The sequence below is a fragment of the Amborella trichopoda genome, chromosome 13 (assembly GCF_054954075.1).
Source record: "Amborella trichopoda isolate Santa Cruz 75 chromosome 13, AtrichopodaSantaCruz75HAP2 v2.0, whole genome shotgun sequence".
Classification (NCBI taxonomy): Eukaryota; Viridiplantae; Streptophyta; class Magnoliopsida; order Amborellales; family Amborellaceae; genus Amborella; species Amborella trichopoda.
In genome coordinates, this window is record NC_142348.1 from 24,173,545 (window position 1) to 24,196,080 (window position 22,536).

The 22,536-nt window shown below is 33.2% G+C and overlaps 1 long non-coding RNA gene across 6 annotated transcripts in view; it reads left to right on the top strand.

The window, feature by feature from the left end:
- LOC148779117 (uncharacterized) overlaps positions 1-22,536 on the top strand; it is a 65,781-nt gene that overhangs the window by 19,663 nt on the left and 23,582 nt on the right. For 2 of the 6 annotated variants that reach the window (XR_016047678.1, XR_016047677.1), the window contains one exon: positions 21,022-21,082. The exons of the other annotated variants lie outside the window; for them this stretch is intronic. This is a non-coding gene — a long non-coding RNA (uncharacterized LOC148779117). The remainder of the gene's footprint in view (positions 1-21,021; positions 21,083-22,536) is intronic. 6 annotated transcript variants of the gene reach the window in all.

Consider the following 22,536-nt stretch of genomic DNA (forward strand, 5'->3'; position numbering starts at 1 on the left):
CTGATGTATGCGTAAACTGCATAACAATATATATATATAGTGCACTAATATATGTATTTGTATCTTCGTTGATGTAGATGACCATATATACATTTATTAGCTGGTTATACAGTTATTAGCGTATATGTACACTGATATATATATTTCTATATACATTGATGTATATGACCATATATACATTTATCAGTTTATACAGTTCTTAGCTTATATGTACACTGATTTATATACTACACACACGTATATATATATATATATATATATATATATATATTTATAAATGTATTTAAATATATATATATAAATATATATAAATATATATATATATACTACGTTCACACACATATATATACACATCCATATATATATAATACACACACACACATAGATATATATATATATATATATATGTACTACATACAGATATATATATATATATACTACACATATATGCGTGTTGTATATGGACTGATGTGTGTATATATATGATATGTTTGTTCTAATAACTGTATATATCACTTAAAATAAGTATAGACATAATCTTATAATTTAGTGTTTGTATAAACACTTTATATAAATGCATATGACTGTGCGTTGATATGTACATCTACGCTAATAACTGTATAAATATGTACATATATATTAATAACTGTATAAACTTATCTAAAAATGTATGTATGAACTTATCATTGCGTAAGGATGCACATGTGTACGCATGTCGACGTATATATAATTGATAGCAAGTGTAAACACACGTATAAACATCATTGTACATAAATCAGTGTACATATACACATTAATAGCTGTATAAACATCATTAGTGTATCTATATATGGTCATATATGTCAATGTATATATAAATGTATATATTAGTGCATTATAGAGATACAGTTATGCACTTTGCACATACACACATGAATGTATTTTTTAAACACTAATAACTGTATATATAGCGGATAAAAAGTGTCTATATGGTCGTATTTATCAATTAGTTTATATAGAAATGTATGTATGCATTACCAATGCGTAAGGGTGCATGTGTGTGCATATCAGTGTATATGTAACTGATAGTAAGTTTATACATACATACATAAACATATCAGTATATATGTATCTTATATATACATGCTGTATATATCTATATAAACTGCTAATAAATGTCTCTATGGTCATATATATTAATATAGATAGAATGCATGTATCAGTGTACACATACAAGACATTAGTTATCTGCTATATATAGAGGGTTATTAGTGTGTAAAAAATACATTGATGTGTGTGTGATGTCTGTTTATATACGATGTGTATATACTGATATGTATATATAAAGTGCATAATTGTTTATATACAGTGCACTAATATATACATTTTTATAGACATTTATGTATATGGCTATATATACACTTATTATTATTTTATACAGTTACTAACGTATATGTACACTGATTTATATACTACACACACACTCAGACTCAAACTCACATTCACACACACACACACTCACATACACACACTCACACACTCTCACTCTCACTCACTCACTCACTCACATACACTCACACTCGCACTCGCACTCGCACTCGCACTCGCACTCGCACTCGCACTCGCACTCGCACTCACAGTCGCACTCACACTCACACTCGCAGATATATATACTACACATATATCCGTATTGTGTATGGATTGATGTGTGCATATATATGATATGTATATACTGATATGTTTATGCGTGTATGTATACTTTTGCTTGCAGTTTTTGTATAAACTGATATAAGTACATTGATATATATATATGCACACTCATATGTACGTGTATAAAGGGTTTATATATACATTAATGTATAAGACCATGTATTATTATTATTAGTGATATATACAATTATTAGAACAATTTGTGTACGTATGGATGTATAGCAATATATATCATTATTTTCGGTGTATATACAGCTATTTATGTGTAAAAAATACATTGATATGTGTGTGTGTGATGTTTGTATATATTCGATGTGTGTATACTGATATGTGTGTATGTGTAAAGTGCATAACTGTATCTACACAATGCGCTAAAATATATATTTCTATATATATTGATGTATCAGTTCATGCAGTTATTAACGTATATGTACATTAATTTATATACTACACATATACTCACTCACACTTACACTCACACTCACACTCACCACTCACACTCATACACACTCACACACATACACTCACACTCACACTCACTCATACACACAAATATATATACTACACATGTTTACGTATTGTGTATGGACTGTATGTGCATATATACGATGTGTTTATATTGATATGTTTATGCGAGTATATATACAATTGCTTGCTATCAGTTATATACAATTATCAATGTATATATACACAAATATGCACACGCCCATGCACCGTTTTGCGTTGATAAGTGCATATATATTGTGTATGTGTATACTAATACATGCATTCTATATATATTATTAATAGTTTATATATATATATATATACAGTCTGTCTATATAAGATATGCATATACTGATATGTTTATTATGTATGCACTTGTTATCTATAAACACTGATATGTACATGTACATGCACCCTTACGCATTGATAGTGCATACATACATTTCTATAGGTATTGATATATATTACTATATAGACACTTATTATCAGTTTATACAGTTATTAGCGAATATTATCAGTTTATACAGTTTATGCCTTTATTGGCGTATACGTACACTGATTTTTATACTACACACACACGCACTCACACTCACGCTCACGCTCACGCTCACATTCGCACTCACACATACACTCACACTCACACTCACACTCACACTCGCAATCACACTGACACTCACAAATAATTATACTATCACCTTTAATCTGATATGCCTCGCGAAATTCCATATTACTTTGTATAGAATTAGGCATAAGAATGCGTTTCTTCTCTTGATGAATTGGGTACGCTAAATACCTAATTGTGATAATCCATGTTAATTTTTTATCTTATTTGTGCTATTTTTTATTATTATTGTTGAGATTCATCTTCATCAAGTTTTCTTGTTAATCAACAAGCCTGAAAGCAACTTATCATCTAGGCGGATCTCCTTACGTCAAGCGATATTTGAGATCTTGATCTTGCTAGCTTGATTTGCTTAATGGTTCTTTCTTCTTTAATATAGTACTGCTCTTGCTTCTTTCATGCAAATAAGGAGTGTATTTTTTAGAGCTTTACTTGTGGTTTGCAATTTTATTATATAATTTTTTCTTAACACACACACTCTTGTTTCTTTCATGCAAATTTGGATTGAATTTTCTGAAGCTTTACTTGTGGTTTACAATTTTATTATATATAAAAATGGCCATATATACACTTATTTTCAATTTATACATGTACTAACGTATATGTACACTGATCTATATACATTGATGTAAATAGCCATATATACACTTATTTTCAATTTATACATGTATTAACGTATATATACATTGATCTATATACATTGATTTAAATGACTATATAAACACTTATTTTCGATTTATACATGTATTAACGTATATGTACATTAATTTATATACTACACACACACTTACACTCACACTCATACTCACAAACATAAACACAAACACAGTCACAAATATATACACTTATATGCTCTCGTATATGCACCCTTACGCATTGATAGCGCATATAGACACTTTTTCTCATTTTTTACAGTTATTAGCGTATATGTACATCGATATGTATATGAATGCACAGGTGGTTGTTGCAGCCAGAAAGGTGAATTAACCTAGCCCCCCTGCTAATTGTTTATTATTTTTCTCTCAATTCTTTCTATTCGAATCATTATCTTCCCTTTGAATGACTTTTCCTTGCATATACAATTTTTCAAATTGTGATAAAATTAGGCATTAAAGCTAGAGATTATTTCGTCTGGCCAGTGTTTCAAAAAGCGCTAGGTGGGTCCTAGGCGGCCTGGGGGGTCCAGAACGCTCAGCGTCTAGGAGGGGGCGCCCAGAACCTAGGCGGCCCAGTCAAATCCAACAAGGATGCCCAGTCAAAGATGCTTTTAAGGACTCAAAATTTTCTAAAAACCTCCCAATAGATTTATAAAACATCAAAACTTAAATCTAATATCAATGGGTGATGTTTTGATCAATTTTCACCTCTGGGCGGGCACCCGGCTAGGTGGGTTCCCTATCGCCTAAGTGGGGAGCAGGCCTTGGGCTGGGCGTTGGTTGCCTGCCTACGCTAAGCGGTCCGCTTTTTGAATCACTGCTTCTGGCTATCACCTATAATTAGATATGCTGAGGCGAAATTCCATATTACTATATATAGAATTAGGCATAAGAATGGTTTCTTCTCTTGATGAGTTGGGTATGCTAAATACCCAATTGTGATAATCCATCTAAATTTTTTTATCTTATTTGTACTTGTTCTTATTATTATTGATGAGCTTCATCTTCATCGAGTTTGCTTGTAATCAACAAGCATGAAAGAAACTTATCATCGACGTGGATCTCTTTACCTTGTAGATACTTATTAGCAGTTTATATATAATATATACAGTGTGTATATATACGATATGTATATACTGATATGTTTATGCGTGTATATATAAACTTTCTAGCAGTTATATGTACACTGATATACACACGCAGATACACCTTTTCGTGTTGATAGACACGTATTATCACTTTATGCAGTTATTAGTGTATATGTACACTGATATGTATATGCACACGCATATGTCTATATATAAATAGGTTAGATATACACTAATGTATAAGACCATGTATATACTTTTTATCTGTAATATATACAGTTAGGAGCAATTTTTGTATACGTATTGATGTATAACAATATGTACCATTGTTTTCAGTGTATATATATATACTGATGCATAGTACTATACATTAGTTATCAGCTATGTATACAGTTATTAGTTTGTAAAAAATACATAGATATGTGTGTGATATCTGTATATATACGATTTGTATGTACTGATGTGTATGTATAAAGTTCATTACTGTATGTATATAGTGCATTAATATATACATTTCTTTATACATTGATGTATATGACCAGATATGCACTTATTATTAGTTTATATAGTATATACACTTATTATTAGTTTATATAGTAACAAGTCGAGGCAAAATTTCATATTTCTTTACATAGAATTCAGCATAAGAATGGGCTTCTTCTCTTGATGAATTGGGTACGCTAAATACCCAATTATGATAGACTATCTTATACATTATACATATGCGTTTGAGTGTGCGTATATATATATCAGTGTACATATAAGTTAATAACTGATAAACTGATAATAAGTGTCTATATGCTCATATATATCAATGTATACGTAATATATGTATGAATTTATCAATGCATAAGGATGCATATGCGTGTGCATATCAAGGTATATGTAACAGATAACAAGTGTATACATACACGCATAAATATATCAGTATATACATATCGTATATATAAATACTATATATGTTAATGACGATAAGTGTTTACATACACGCATGAATGTATCAGTATATATATATATAGTATATTAAACACTGTATATATATACATATGAACGGCTAATAAGTGTATATTATTATATATATCAGTGTATATAAAATGCATGTATATACATACTTACATACACAATATATATTTACTAATCAACGCGTAAGGGTGCATCTATTATAGACACTTATTATCAGTTTATACAGTTATTAACGAATATTATCAGTTTATGCCTTTATTGGCGTATATGTACACTGAGTGTGAGTGTGTGTGTGTAGTATAAAAATCAGTGTATATTTTTATACTACACACACGCACTCACACTCACACTCACACTCACACTCACACTCACACTCACACTCACACTCACACTCATACTCACATTCACACATACACACATTCGCACTCACACACACTCACACTCACACTCACACTCACACTCACTCACTATCACACTGATACTCACAAATATATATACTATCACCTCTAATCTGATATGCCTCGCGAAATTCCATAGTACTTTGTATAGAATTAGGCATAAGAATGGAATTCTTCTCTTGATGAATTGGGTATGTTAAATACCCAATTGTGATAATCCATGTTAATTTTTTATTTTATTTGTGCTTGTTTTTATTATTATTGTTGAGATTCATCTTCATTGAGTTTTCTTATTAATCAACAAGCCTGAAAGCAACTTATCATCTAGGCGGATCTCCTTGTGTCATTCGATATTTGAGATCTTGATCTTGCTAGCTTGATTTGCTTAATGGTTCTTTCTTCTCTAGTATAGTACTGCTCTTACTTCTTTCATGCAAATAAGGAGTGTATTTTTTAGAGCTTTACTTGTGGTTTGCAATTTTATTATATAATTTTTTCTTAACACACACACTCTTGCTTCTTTCATGCAAATATGGATTGAATTTTCTGAAGCTTTACTTGTGGTTTACAATTTTATTAGGTATAATGGCCATATATACACTTATTTTCAATTTATACATGTACTAACGTATATGTACACTGATCTATATACATTGATGTAAATGGCCATATGTACACTTATTTTCAATTTATACATGTATTAATGTATATGTACACTGATATATATATATTTATGTAAATGATCATATAAACACTTATTTTCAATTTATACATGTATTAATGTATATGTACACTAATTTATATACTACACACGCACTTACACTCACACTCACACTACACTCACTCACAAACATAAACACAAACACAGTCACAAACATATACACTAATATGCTCACGTACATGCACCCTTACGCATTGATAGTGCATATAGACACTTTTTTTCTCAGTTTTTACAGTTATTAGCGTATATGTACATTGATATGTATATGAATTCACCGGTGGCTGTTGCAGCCAGAAAGGAGAATTAACCTATCCCCCCTGCTAATTTTTATTATTTTCCTCTCAATTCTTTCTATTCGAATCATTATCTTCCCTTTGAATGACTTTTCGTTGCATATACAATTTTTCAAACTGTGATAAAATTGGGTATTAAAGCTGGAGATTATTTCATCTGGCTAGTGTTTCAGAAAGCGTTAGGTGGGTCCTAGGCGGCCTGGGAGGTCCAGGACGCCCAGCGCCTAGGAGGGGGCGCTCAGAACCTAGGCGGCCTAGTCAAAGATGCTTTTAAGGACTCAAAATTTTCTGAAAAACCTCCCAATAGATTTATAAAACATCAAAACTTAAATCTAATATCAATGGGTGATGTCTTGATCAATTTTTGTCGACTTAAAAAAAAAAGGAATTTCCACCTTTGGGCGAGCGCCTAGGTGGGTTCCATACCGCCTAAGTGGGGAGCAGGCCTTGGGTTGGGCGTTGGGTGCCTGCTTAGGCGCTAAGCGGTCCGCTTTTTGAATCACTGCTTCTGGCTATCACCTATAATCAGATATGCTGAGGCGAAATTCCATATTACTATGTATAGAATTAAGCATAAGAATGGTTTCTTCTCTTGATGAGTTGGGTATGCTAAATACCCAATTGTGATAATCCATCGAAATTTTTTATCTTATTTGTATTTGTTCTTATTATTATTGATGAGCTTCATCTTTATCGAGTTTGCTTGTAATCAACAAGCATGAAAGCAACTTATCATTGAAGCGGATCTCTTTACCTTATAGATACTTATGAGCAGTTTATATATAATATATACAGTGTGTATATATACGATATGTATATACTGATATGTTTATGCGTGTTTATGCGTATATACTGATATGTACACTGATATACGCATGCAGATACACCCTTTCGTGTTGATAGTTCACAGATACATTTCTATAGACACTGATATATATGACCATATAGACACGTATTATCACTTTGTGCAGTTATTAGCGTATATGTACATTGATATGTAAATGCACACTCATATGTCTATATATAAATAGTTTATATATACACTAATGTATAAGACTATGTATATACTTTTTATCAGTGATGTATACAGTTAGGAGCAATTTTTGTGTACGTATTGACGTATAACAATATATACCATTGTTTTCAGTGTATATATATATACTGATGCATAGTACAATACATTAGTTATCAACTATATATACAGTTATTAGTTTGTAAAAAATACATTGATATTTGTGTGTGATATCTGTATATATACGATATATATATACTGATGTGTATGTATAAAGTTCATTACTGTATGTATATAGTTCGTTAATATATACATTTCTTTATACATTGATATATATGACCAGATATACACTTATTATTAGTTTATATAGTATATACATTTATTATTAGTTTATATAGTAATAAGACGAAGCAAATTTTCATATTTCTTTGCATAGAATTAAGCATAAGAATGGGCTTCTTCTCTTGATGAATTGGGTACGTTAAATACCCAATTATGATAGACCATCTAATTTTTTTTTCTTATTTATACTAGTTTTTCTTATTGTTGATGAGTTTCATCTTCATCAAGTTTGCTTGTAAATCAAGAAGAATGAAAGCAGCTTATCATCGAGGCAGGTCTCTTTATGTTATTCGTATTTGAGATCTTGATCTTGCAAGGTTCATTTTATTATTAGTTTCTATAGTATATGTACACTGATTTATGTACTACACACCCACATACTCACATTCACACTCACACTCACATTCACACTCACACTCACACTCACACATACGCACACTCGCACATACACAGACACTGGCTATCACCTCCAATCAAATAAGCCGAGGCAAAATTTCGTATTTCTTTGCATAGAATTAGGCATAAGAATGGGCTTCTTCTCTTGATGAATTGGGTACGCTAAATACCCAATTATGATAGACTATCTAAATTTTTTTTCTTATTTATACTTGTTTTTCTTATTGTTGAGTTTCATCTTCATCAAGTTTTCTTGTAAATCAACAACAATGAAAGCAGCTTTTCATCGAGGCAGATCTCTTTATGTTATTCATATTTGAGATCTTGATCTTACAAGCTTCATTTTATACAGTTGATTGTTAGCAGTTATATACAATTATCAATGTTTGTATACACATGATATTCCCACGCACATGCACTCGTACGTGTTGATAAGTGCATGTATGCTGTGTATGTTTATAATATAGATTGATATATATGACCATATAGACCTTTATTATCAGTTTGTATATATATACAGTGTGTATATATACGACATGTATATACTGAAGTGTTTATGCATGTATGTATAAACTTGCTATCAGTTATATATACACTGATATGCATATACACATGCACCATTACGCATTGATAGTGCATACAAACATTTATATATACACACCCTTATCAGTTTATACAGTTATTAACGTATATATACAGTGATATGTTTATTCGCACACTCATGTGCATATGTATAAACGGTTTGTGTACACCAATGTATAAGATCATGTATATACTTTATTATCAGTGGTACATAAAATTATTAGCACAATTTGTGTATGTATTGATGTATAGTAGCATATACTATTAATTTCAGTGTATATATATATATACTGATGCATATAACCGTACAATACGTTAATTATCAGCTATATATACAGTTATTAGCGTGTAAAAAATACGTTGATATGTGTGTGTGCGTGCGTGATGTCTATATATATACGATGTGTATATTTTGATATGTGTGCATGTGTAAACTGTATATATATAGTGTACTAATATGTAGATTTCTATATATATTGATGTATATGACCATATATATTTATTATCAGTTTATACAATTATTAACGTTTATGTACATCGATTTATATACTAAACTCACTCACTCACACACTCACACTCACACTCATACTCACTGACACACGGTCACACTCACTCACACACATGCAGACACACACTCACACTTACATTCCACTCACACTTAGATATATATTCTATACGTATATGCATGCATGTATACAGTTGTTTTGTATCTGTTAAGTACAATTATAAATGTATATGTACACTTGTATGTGCACGTACATGCACCTTTACGCGTTGATAAGTTCATAACTGTATATGTATATACTAATACGTGCATTTTATTTACACTGATATGTATTGCCATATAAACACTCATTAGCTGTTTAGATTATATATACAGTGTGTATATGTATACAATATGTATATACTGATATGTTTATTCGTGTATGTATAAACTTGTTATCAGTTATATATACATTGTTATGCGTACGCACATGCACCCTTTAGTGTTGATAGTGCACACATATATTTTTATTTACATTGATATATATGACCATGTAGACTCTTATTATCAGTTTATACATTTATTAACGTATATGTATACTGATATGTAAATACGTACACTCATATGGATATGTATAAACGATTTATATATACGCTAATGTATAAAACCATGTAAACATTTATTATCAGTGCTATATATAGTTATTAGCACAATTTGTGTACGTATTGATGTATAGCAATGTATACCCTTATTTTCAGTGTATATTTATTTACTGATGCAATTATCGTTACATAACATTAGTTATCAACTTTATATACAGTTATTAGTGTTTTAAAAATATTATAAGTGAGTGTGTGAGTGTTCTGTCTATATATATGTGATGTGAATATATTGATTTGTGTGTATGTAAAGTGCATAATTGTATATATACAATGCACTAATATATACATTTCTATATACATTAATGTATATGACTATATATACACTTACTATCAATTTATACTATTATTAACATATATGTATACTCAATTATGTACCACACACTCAGTCACACGCACAGTCACACACACACACACACACACACACTCACTCACACTGACGCACTCAGTCACACACACTATATACATTGAAAACAATGATATGTATTGCTATATATATATATGTATACAAATTATTTTAATAATTGTATGTATCATTGATAATAAGTATATACATGGTCTTATACATTATACATATGCATTTTGAGTGTGCATATATATATATATATATATCAGTGTACATATAAGTTAATAACCGATAAACTGATAATAAGTATCTATATGCTCATATATATCAGTGTATACGTAATATATGTATGAACTTATCAATGCATAAGGATGCATATGCGTGTGCATATCATTGTATATGTAGCAGATAGCAAGTGTATACATACATGCATAAATATTTCAATATATACATATCGTATATATAAACACTATATATGTTAATGACGGCAAGTGTTTACATACAGTTATTAGCACAGTTTGTTTATGTATTAATGTATATCAATATAAACCGTTATTTTCAGTGTATATATATATATATACATATGCATATAACCATACAATACATTAGTTATTAGTATGTATAAAATACTTTGATATGTGTGTGTGTGTGATATCTGTGTATATACGATGTGTATATACTGATATGTGTGTATACGTAAAGTGCATAACTGTTTATATACAGTGCACTAATATATATATTTTTATATACATTGATGTGTATGACCATATATACACTTATTATCAGTTTATACAGTTATGAACGTATATGTACACTGATTTATATACTACACTCTCACACACTCATACTCTCACAAACAAGAACATACATATACACACTCACTCACACACACACACTCACACTCACACTCACACTCACTTACACTCACACACACACATTCACACACACACACACACACGTCACACACACACACACTCACACTAACACTCACACTCCCAGATATATATAATACACATATGTGCATGTTATATATGGACTAATGTGAGTATTTATACGATATGTATAAACTGATATGTTTATACGTGTATGTATATAGTTGCTTGTTATCAGTTATATACAATTATGAATGTATATATACACTGCTATGCTCATGCACATGCACCCCTACCTCCTTGATAAGTGCATATATACTGTATATATATACACTAGTACATGCATTCTATATACACTGAAATATGTGACCATATAGACACTTATTTTATATATATATATATATATATATATATATATATATATATATATATATATATATATATATATATATATATGCCTAATGCACAACTTTATAGGGCTTCAACTGTCTATGATATATGACTCTAAACTATTTATTATATGGTCCGTGATGCATGACTCTAAAATGTCTATAACTAGGTCCACAACATATGACCTAAAGCATCATCACATACTTCATGTATGACTATAAACTACAGTACTCCTTAGAGTCTTATGACTCCAAGTATTGTCCACCGTACGCATTTTAAGGGTGTGGAAGGGTTTTATATAGTCCTTCTTGTATGACTATAAACGACAGTACTCCTTAGAGTCTTATGACCAAGCATTAGCTACCCATACCTTTTATAAGGGTGTGGAAGGCTTTTATATACAGTCCTTTCTATATCCCTATAAACTATAGAAAGTCTTAGTGTCTTACGACACTAAGCATCGACTAACTCTTTTGTCGTAGGGAAGGCTTCAACACAACTCCCTCCCTATTCCTTTTCAGAGCACTAATTGGGGTGTAGTTTGTTTAAATATGAGGACGCTGCGAAAATACCTTTGAATTTCATAGGGCAATGGACGCTACCAAACCAAGAGATAGGATGCTTGAAAAAAAAATATATATGTGTATTTTCGATGCCAAAGGAAAGAAAAGCATAAGCAAGTTTATACATGCCACCAAGAGTTAAAATATATACACAAAACCACAAAGCCGTTTGTCTTCTCAAAAGAAAAAGAAAATAAAAAGTAGAGGAAAAGTGCATCAAGCACCCCTAAAGCACCTATGCCAGCACCTTCTCCTCCATTTGCTTCCTAGAAGTCCCATGGTTTTCCTTTGCTTCGTTAAGACTATTTAAGGATTCCTCGAAATTTTTGGCGACATTATTCGCACGCTGCACAACTGTGAGTCATTAAGATTAACCATGTAAGCCTCCTGCTCATGGAGCTCCCTCTTCTGAGCCTCAAGAAAGATTTTTGCCCATGCAATGTTCTCCAACATAATCTGTTGGTGAACCTGCGCCGTTACAGATTGAGCCTTAAGTTCTTCAACCCTAGCTTTAACTACTTAAAAGTCTTAATCAGCTTCTAGGATATCACTTCGATGATTTTCAACTGCCAATTCCCCTGAGGAGATGACGTCAGGGAACACAGTAACCAAAGCCTCTTGAGCGAAAGCAACTTCCTTAGGCATCTTGAACAATCTTGTTCACCGGTTCACGAAGCTTCTCTTTGTTAGCCCCCCATGAACCTGCAACTGATATCAGTTGGGACATAGAAGTTGAAGTTGTCCTCAGGTCTGCCAATAAATAGTTGCCCAAAGATCTAAAACGGACTTCACCACTTCCTGACCCATCTTCTTCTGCCCTTCCCCTAGGTTTGTCGAATACTTCATCGTGAATTGAACCAAGGCCTCTGGAAGAGCAGGGACAATGACCAAATCCGTTTCAGGGTTAATGGCCTGCACCTCAGGAACATTGACCTCGACCAATGGAGGAGGAACAACATCAATCTCATTGGAATCGGGAGCATTGGCTGTGGAAATGTTGGCCTCAGCTAATAAAAGAGGTTGGGCATTGACTTCACTTGGCTCAGTAAAGGGAGGAGTAGCAACCAAGACTTCTGCTTCAGTGATAATAATCTCAGCAGAAATAGTAGATGGTGTCTCGGCACCAATGCTGGTAAGCATGGGCTCAGGAGTATCCTCCGGGGGAATGAGCAAAGAAGTCCTTGTAGAAAGCCTAAAAGTTAGAAATGAAAATAGTCATGTAAAGAAGTATTGCAGCACGATGGTTCAATCAAATGCCTGAGGAGTTGGCTTCGTCCATGCGACGTATATAAATAGGGAATGGCAGACTTACATAAGAACAAGAGCTCAGGTTGTGGAGGTTGGATGAAAGCAAAATATTTGTTATTGCCACAATACTGACAGACACCTCAACCTGAGACAAGCCTTCTCTATATCGCTGGGGAGAAACACCACTACATCATGATCATAAGGCATGGGGATATCCTCAACCGTAGGGGCCATTCGCCTGATTTTCCTTAACTACTCCTTAGTGGGAGGCTTGGGCAAGCCAGGAATACCTTTTAGCGCATCTATTAGCTCTTCGTCACTATCAAAAGAAGTTGCTTGCTTGGTTCATCACAGACAAAAAAAATACTTCTCCTTGTGGTTCTGTCCCATGAACTGGAGAAGATGGTGCCATAGGAGATGGAGAACGGGTGTCCAGCTCAATCGTCTCAATCCTCTTCTTCTTAGTTATGCTTTTTCAGTATAGGAAAGGAGAAGGACTCAACTTCTTAGGAGGTATATGCTTCTCACTCCTCTTCGGAGGAATGGACATTGGATCACTGACTGCATGAACGTGAGCCTTTGAGATGTTCGTTAATTGAGAGCACCGTGTTCTACCCTCAGAAACCAATTTGGTAGCTGGTTGTTTGAGAGATGACTCTGAAGGCGAGATGCTACTTAATTTTCTTTTCCCCTTACCCTTTGGATCGGCTTCATGTTGTTCCGATTTGATAAATGGAGCATTTGATTCCTTGCAAGGAACCTTTGAAGCTGAAGGACTTTGAGCCTTCCTTTCCCCTTAGCCGGTGGCTCAGTCTCTGAATGTGCAAAACTTATGGCTAGGTTCTTCGGCTCTCTTTCTTAAAGGAGACGGAGTCCTAGCTTTTCTTTTAATGGATTTGGCATGCCTGGGGTCAATCACCATTTTGATGTTTCAAACGAGAGGGTGTGAAATCTGTCTTGAACCCCTAGCTAGTTGGCAAACAATTTGGCTAGGTGATGATAGAAGGAATCCCTGCCTTCATCCATTTGTTCCACTATGAACTCAATGTCCATAGGATGTTCAACACTGAGGGTGTTCCAGTCAAAAGGAAAACTCATTCCACTGTCCAGTAGCTAGAGCCATCAGCGATGTGACTCTTAAAATTGGTTACTATCTTCCCATCAAGCCGAAACATAGGCATGTTCTGCATCGACTGAACATAATGGCCTCTTTGTGACCCGTGGTACCAATATTTTCCATAATGGGGAACAATGAACTTACACACATGGTTAATCGTGGTGCAAGAATCCCACAGTCTTCACACTATTCTAGTGCCAATTTGCTTGTAAATGATAAGGGGCAGTGTTAGTTCATCCCGTGCTGCCATATGCATTGGTGAGGACTGTATAATTCGATCATCTTCTTGATGCCAACTCGGTGGGAGTATGGCACCATGAACACTTAGGAGATACATTATCTCTCGATTGCTGGTTGGGTCATTGTCAACTTGAGATCCATACTCATCTTTGAAAAGACGGTTAGTTGGGCCCCCAATGGGAAATGACTTGCCCTGAAAAAAAGTTTATCACCTTGGAAAAGCTTCCTCGCAATATTATCGGATTGAAAAACAACCTTGTGTCCCAACCAGTGCAGTAAAATTTGGAAGGTACTGCAATCGATGTCGCTTGCTAGATGGTAGGTGCTTGGAAGTAGGCACCCAGCCACCTATAAACATAATGGAGAGGGAAAACCCATGCGAGCATGTCCCAAACTCTTTGAAGCGTTAGTCGCCACATTGAGCCCATTATAGATACTGCATAAGATGGGTTGGGCTTTTGGCCTTGGCCAAATCACAAGCCATATAAAGGTACTCGGTCCTAATTTCAGGACCCAATATAGGACGTCAAGTAGATGGTATCAATTAGGTCTGTGGGACGGGTAGGCATCTCAACCTTAAGGACAGGGGGCTTGTTACTTGAAGTTAGAATAGGGTTGCCTAGTTCCCCTATAGCCCTGTCTGAATCGAAGAAATGGGTGATCCACACTTTAGGGCCTCCTTAAAGAGAAGCCAACTTCCAAAATTCCTTGAATGGCCTTCTCAAGGCTGTCGGCTTTCGAAGGCCGGGATAAACTTTATCCTCAAGTATGATGTCATTATCTGGGATAAACTCCTCATAACGATCTCCAAGAAGGGAAAGATCGTCAATGAAATGAAGATCCAAGAGAGACATGACGGCCTCCCCATGGTCAAAGAAGTTGGTGTTTTTCGCTCAACACTAGGTCTCCAAGTATGCCCTCACCACGTTAGTATAACAATCATATGGCCAGGTCAAACATTCGCAGGCGCCTAAGAGTTCTGTGCTTATGAGATCATTTTAGAAGCTGCTCTCTTCCTCACATCTAAACTTGAGGGATCCTGTCAGGCAGTACGCTTGGCAATTTGATGTGCGAGTATAGGAAATATTCTATTTCCAACGACAATTTTATACTCATAATGGAGAAGGAGGCTTTATGGAGGAAGACCCCGATGATAATCCTTGCTAAACTTGCCAAGGCCAAGAGGCTCGATCAAATAATTGATAGAAAGGGGCCATCTTAGATATTCATTAACATTGCCGTTAGCTTGGCATACGGGTCTATGACGAGCTAATTCAACCCCGGTGCACTTTTCCCACCAATCCTCTACTCCTTCAAGAATTTCTTGGGACACATGACATCTAAAATAGGAGAAAAGAGTTTCATTTAATCGGAACTTATCTGCATATCATTCATATTGGTCTAAGGCTCTGACCAACTACCGAAGCCTGTCATGGCTTAAGTCGAAAGTCTGACCTTACATTTCTCATATATTGGGTTAAGAATCTGACCGATCATTGATGTTTGTCACAGTCACACACACACACACACACACGCTCACACACACATACTCGCACTCACACTCACATTCACACATACTCACACTCACAGATATATAAGCTATCACCTCTAATCTGATAAGTCTAGACAAAATTCCATATTACTATGTATAGAATTAGGCACAAGATTGTGTTTCGTCTCTTGATGAGTTTGGGTATGCTAAATACCCAACTGTGATAGTCCATGTAATTTTTTTTCTTATTTGTACTTGTTTTTATTAATATTGATGAGCTTCATTTTCATCGAGTTTTCTTATAAATCAACAAGCATGAAAGCAACTTATCATCGAGCCGGATCTCTTTTTGTTATTTGATATTTGAGATCTTGATCTTGCAAGCTTGATTTGCTTAACGGTTCTTTCTTCTCTAGTTTATTTCTGCTCTTGCTTCTTTCATGCAAATATGGAGTGAATTTGCTGGCGCTTTACTTGTGGTTTGCAATTTTATTAAGTAACGTTTTCTTAACACACACACTCTCGCTTCTTTCATGCAAATATGAGTGAATTTTCTGGAGCTTTACTTGTGGTTTACGGTTTTATTAATTAACTTTTTCTTAACACACACACTCTTGCTTCTTTCATGCAAATATGGAGTGATTTTTCTAGAGCTTTACTTGTGGTTTGCGATTTTATTAACTTTTTTTTAACACACACACTCTTGCTTCTTTCATGCAAATATGGAGTGAATTTTTTGAAGCTTTACTTGTGGTTTGCAATATCATGCAACTTTTTCTTAACACACACACACACATGCACACCAAACACACACACTCACGCTAATGCATAAGGATGGGTTTATATATACACTAATGTATAAGACCATGTATATACTTATTCTCACTGATATATACAATTATTAGCTCAATTTCTGTACGTATTTATGTATAGCAATATATACCACCGTTTTTCGAGTGTATATATATATACTGATGCATATAACCATACAATACATTTGTTATCCGTTATATATACAAATAGTGTGTAAAAATACATTTATATGTGCGTGTGTGTGTGTGATGATTATACGATGTGTATATACGGATGTGTATATGTAAAGTACATAATTGTATATATACAGTGCATTAATATATACATTTCTATATACATTGATGTATATGACTATATGTACACTTATTATCGGTTTATACATTGATTAACGCATTGTCCATTGATTTATGTACTACACAGACACACATGCACTCACACTCACACTCACACTCACGCATTCACACTCACACTCACACTCACACTCACACTCACACTCACACACTCACACTCACACTCACACTCACATACTCACATCATACTCACATCATACTCACACTCACACTCACACTCACACGCACATATACGCACACATACACACACTCACACTCACACTCACACTCTCAGTTATATATAGTATCACCTCTAATCTGATAATCCTATGCAAAATTCCATATTACTTTGTATAGAATTAGACATAAGAATGGGTATGCTAAATTCCCAATTGTGATAGTCGATGTTAATTTTTTTTCTTATTTGTACTTGTTCCTATTAATATTGATGAGCTTCATCTTCATCGAGTTTTCTTGTAAATCAACAAGCATGAAAGCAACTTATCATCGAGGCAGATCTCTTAACGTTATTCGATATTTGAGATCTTGATCTAGCAAGCTTGATTTTCTTAATAGTTCTTTCTTTTCTAGTACAGTGCTGCTCTTTCTTCTTTCATGCAAATACGGAATGAATTTTCTAGAGCTTTACTTGTGGTTTGCATTTTTATTAAGTAACTTTTTCTTAGCATACAACTCTCTCTTCTTTTTTAACTTTTTCTTAACACACACACACACACACACACACCACACACATACACTCACACTCACACTCGCACTAACGTATAAGTATGGGTTTGTATATACACTACTGTATAAGACCATGTATATATACCTATTATCAGTGATATATACAATTTCTTCTCTCCCAATTGTGATAGTCAACGTAAATTTTTTTTCTTATTTGTACTTGTTTTTATTAATATTGATGAGCTTCATCTTCATCAAGTTTTCTTGTAAATTAACAAGCATGAAAGCAACTTATCATCGAGGCGGATCTCTTTACGTTATTCGATATTTAAGATCTTGATCTTGATCTTGCACGCTTGATTTCCTTAATCGTTCTTTCTTCTTTCTTGCAAATACGGAATGAATTTTATAGAGCTTTACTTGTGGTTTGCAATTTTATTAAGTAATGTTTTCTTAACACACGCAATCTCTTGCTTCTTTCATTCAACTATGGAGTGAATTTTTTGGAGCTTTACTTGTGGTTTGCAATTTTATTTACTTTTTCTTAAGACACACAGCCCGCACACACACTCACACTCACACTCCCACTAATGTATAAGAATGGGTTTGTATATACGCTTCTGTATAAGACCATGTATATACCTATTATCAGTGATATATACAGTTATTAGCTCAATTTGTGTATGTACATACCATCGTTTTCAGAGTATATATATATATTGATGCATATAACCATACAATACATTAGTTATTAGCTATATATACAGTTACTAGTGTGTAAAAATACATTGGTATGTGTGTGTTTGTGATGTCTGTATATATACGATGTGTATACACGTATTTGTGTGTAAAGTGCATAATAGTAAATTTTCAGTGCATTACTATATACATTTCTATATGCATTGATGTATACACTTATTATCAGTTTAAACATTTATTAATGTATAATGTACACTGATTTATATACTATACACACACACACATGCATTCATACTCACACTCACACTCACACTTACACTCACACTCACACCCACGTACACACACACTCTCAGTCACACTGATATCGTACGCACATGCACCCTTACGTATTGATAGTGCATACATACATTTCTATATACACTGATATGTATGTCCATATAGATACTTATTATCAGTTTATATAGTTATTAGTATATATGTACATTGAAATGTATATACATACACTCATATGCATATGTATAAAGGGTTTATATTTACACTAATGTATTAGACCATTTGTATACTTATTATCAGTGATATATACAGTTATTAGCTCAATTTGAATATGTATATACTTATTAGCTCACACTCATGCATAATCACACTGACACTCAGAAATATATATACTATCACCTCTAATTTGATATGCCTCGGCGAAATTCCATATTACTTTGTATAGAATTAAGCATAAGAATGGGTTTTGTCTCTTGATGAATTGGGTATGCTAAATACGCAATTGTGATAATTCATGTTAATTTTTTATCTTATTTGTACTTGTTATTATTATTATTGATGAGCTTCATCTTCATCGAAATCAACAAGCCTGATGCAACTTATCATCAAGGCGGATCTCCTTACGTTATTCGATATTTGATATCTTCATCTTGCTAGCTTGATTTACTTAATGGTTCTTTCTTCTCTAGTATAGTACTGCTCTTGCTTCTTTCATGCAAATATTGTGCGAATTTTCTGATGGTTTACTTGTGGTTTGCAATTTTATTATGTAACTTTTTTTTAACACACACATATGCACACCAAACACACACACATACTCACACTCACACTTAGGTATATGACCATGTATATACCTATTATCAGCGATATATAACGTTATTAGCTCAATTTGCGTATGTATTGATGTATAACAATATATACCATTGTTTTCAAAGTGTATATATATATATACTGATGCATATAACTATACAATACATTAGTTATTCAATATATATACAGTTACTAATGTGTAAAAATACATTGATATGTGTGTGTGTGTGTGACGTTTGTATATATACGACGTGTATGTACGGATTTGTGTGTTTGTGTATATACAGTGCATTAATATATACATTTCTATATATATTGATGTATATGATCATATATAAAGTTATTATCAGTTTATACATTTATTAACGTATATGTACACTGATTTATATACTACACACACGTACAAACACTCACACTCACGCACACGCACTCACACTCACACGCACACTCACACATATACACACGTACTCACACACACACTCGCACTCACACACACTCGCACTCGCACTCGCACTCACACTCACACTCAAACTCACACACACTCACACTCACACTCACACTCACACTCACAAATATATATATATTATCACCTCTAATCTGATATGCTTAGGAAAAATTCCATATTACTTTGTATAGAATTAGGCATAAGAATGGGTATCTTCTCTTGATGAATTGGGTATGCTAAATATCCAATTGTGATAGACCATTTAAATTTTTTTCTTATTTGTACTTGTTTTTATTAATATTGAAGAGCTTCATCTGCATCGAGTTTTCTGTTAAATCAACGAGCAAGAAAGCAACTTAACATCAAGGTGAATCTCTTTACGTTATTCGATATTTGAGATCTTGATCTTGATTTGCTTAATGGTTCTTTCTTTTCATGTATCGTACTTCTCTTTCTTCTTTTATGCAAATACGGAGTGAATTTTCTGCAGCTTTAGTTGTGGTTTGCAATTTTATTAAGTATCTTTTTCTTAACACACAAACTCTTGCTTCTTTCATGTAAATATGGAGTGAATTTTTTGGAGCTTTAGTTGTGGTTTGCAATTTTATTAAGTAACTTTTTCTTAACACACATACACACCACACACACACTCACACTCACACTCACACTCACACTCGCACTAATGTATAAGAATGGGTTTGTATATGCACTACTGTATAAGACTAAGTATATACCTATTATCAGTTATATATGCAGTTATTAGCTCAATTTGTGTATGTATTGATGTATAGCAACGTATACCAGTAGTTTCAGAGTTTATATATATACTGATGCATATAACCATACAATAAATTGTTATCAACTATATATACAGTTACATTGATGTGTGTGTGATGTCTGTATATATACGATGTATATATACAGATTTGTGTGTACGTGTAAAGTGCATAACTGTATATTTTCAGTGCATTATTATATGCATTTCTATATACATTGATGTACATGATTATATATACACTTATTATCAGTTTATATACTGATTTATATATTACACACATATACACGCACTCACATTTGTACTCATACCCACACTCACACTCACACTCACACTCACACTCACACTCACACTCACACTGATATGCGCTTGCACATGCACACTTATGCATTGATAGTGCATACATAAATTTCTATATACACTGATATGTATGACCATATAGACACTTATTATTAATTTATACAGTTAGTAGTGTATATGTATATTGAAATGTATATACATACACTAATATGCATATATATAAAGGGTTTATATATACATTAATGTATAAGACCATGTATATACTTGTTATCGATGATATATACAGTTATTAGCTCAATTTGTGTACGTATTGATGTATAACAATATATACCATTGTTTTCAGTGTATTATATTTACTAATGCATATAACCATACAATACATTAGTTATCTGCTGTATATATAATTATTATGTGTGTGTGTGTGTGATGTCTGTATATATACGATGTGTACATACTGATATGTGTGTATGTGTAAAGTGCATAACTGTATATATACAGTGCATTAGTATATTCATTTCTATTTACATTGATATATATAACGATATATACACTGTTTATCAGTTTATACAGTTATTAGTATAAATGTACATTGATTTGTATACTACACACACTCACACTCACACACTCACGCACAATCATACTCCCACCCACACTCTCTCACACACACACACTCACACTCACACTCACTCACACTCACACTCACACACACACACTCATACTCACACTAACACTCACACTCACACTAA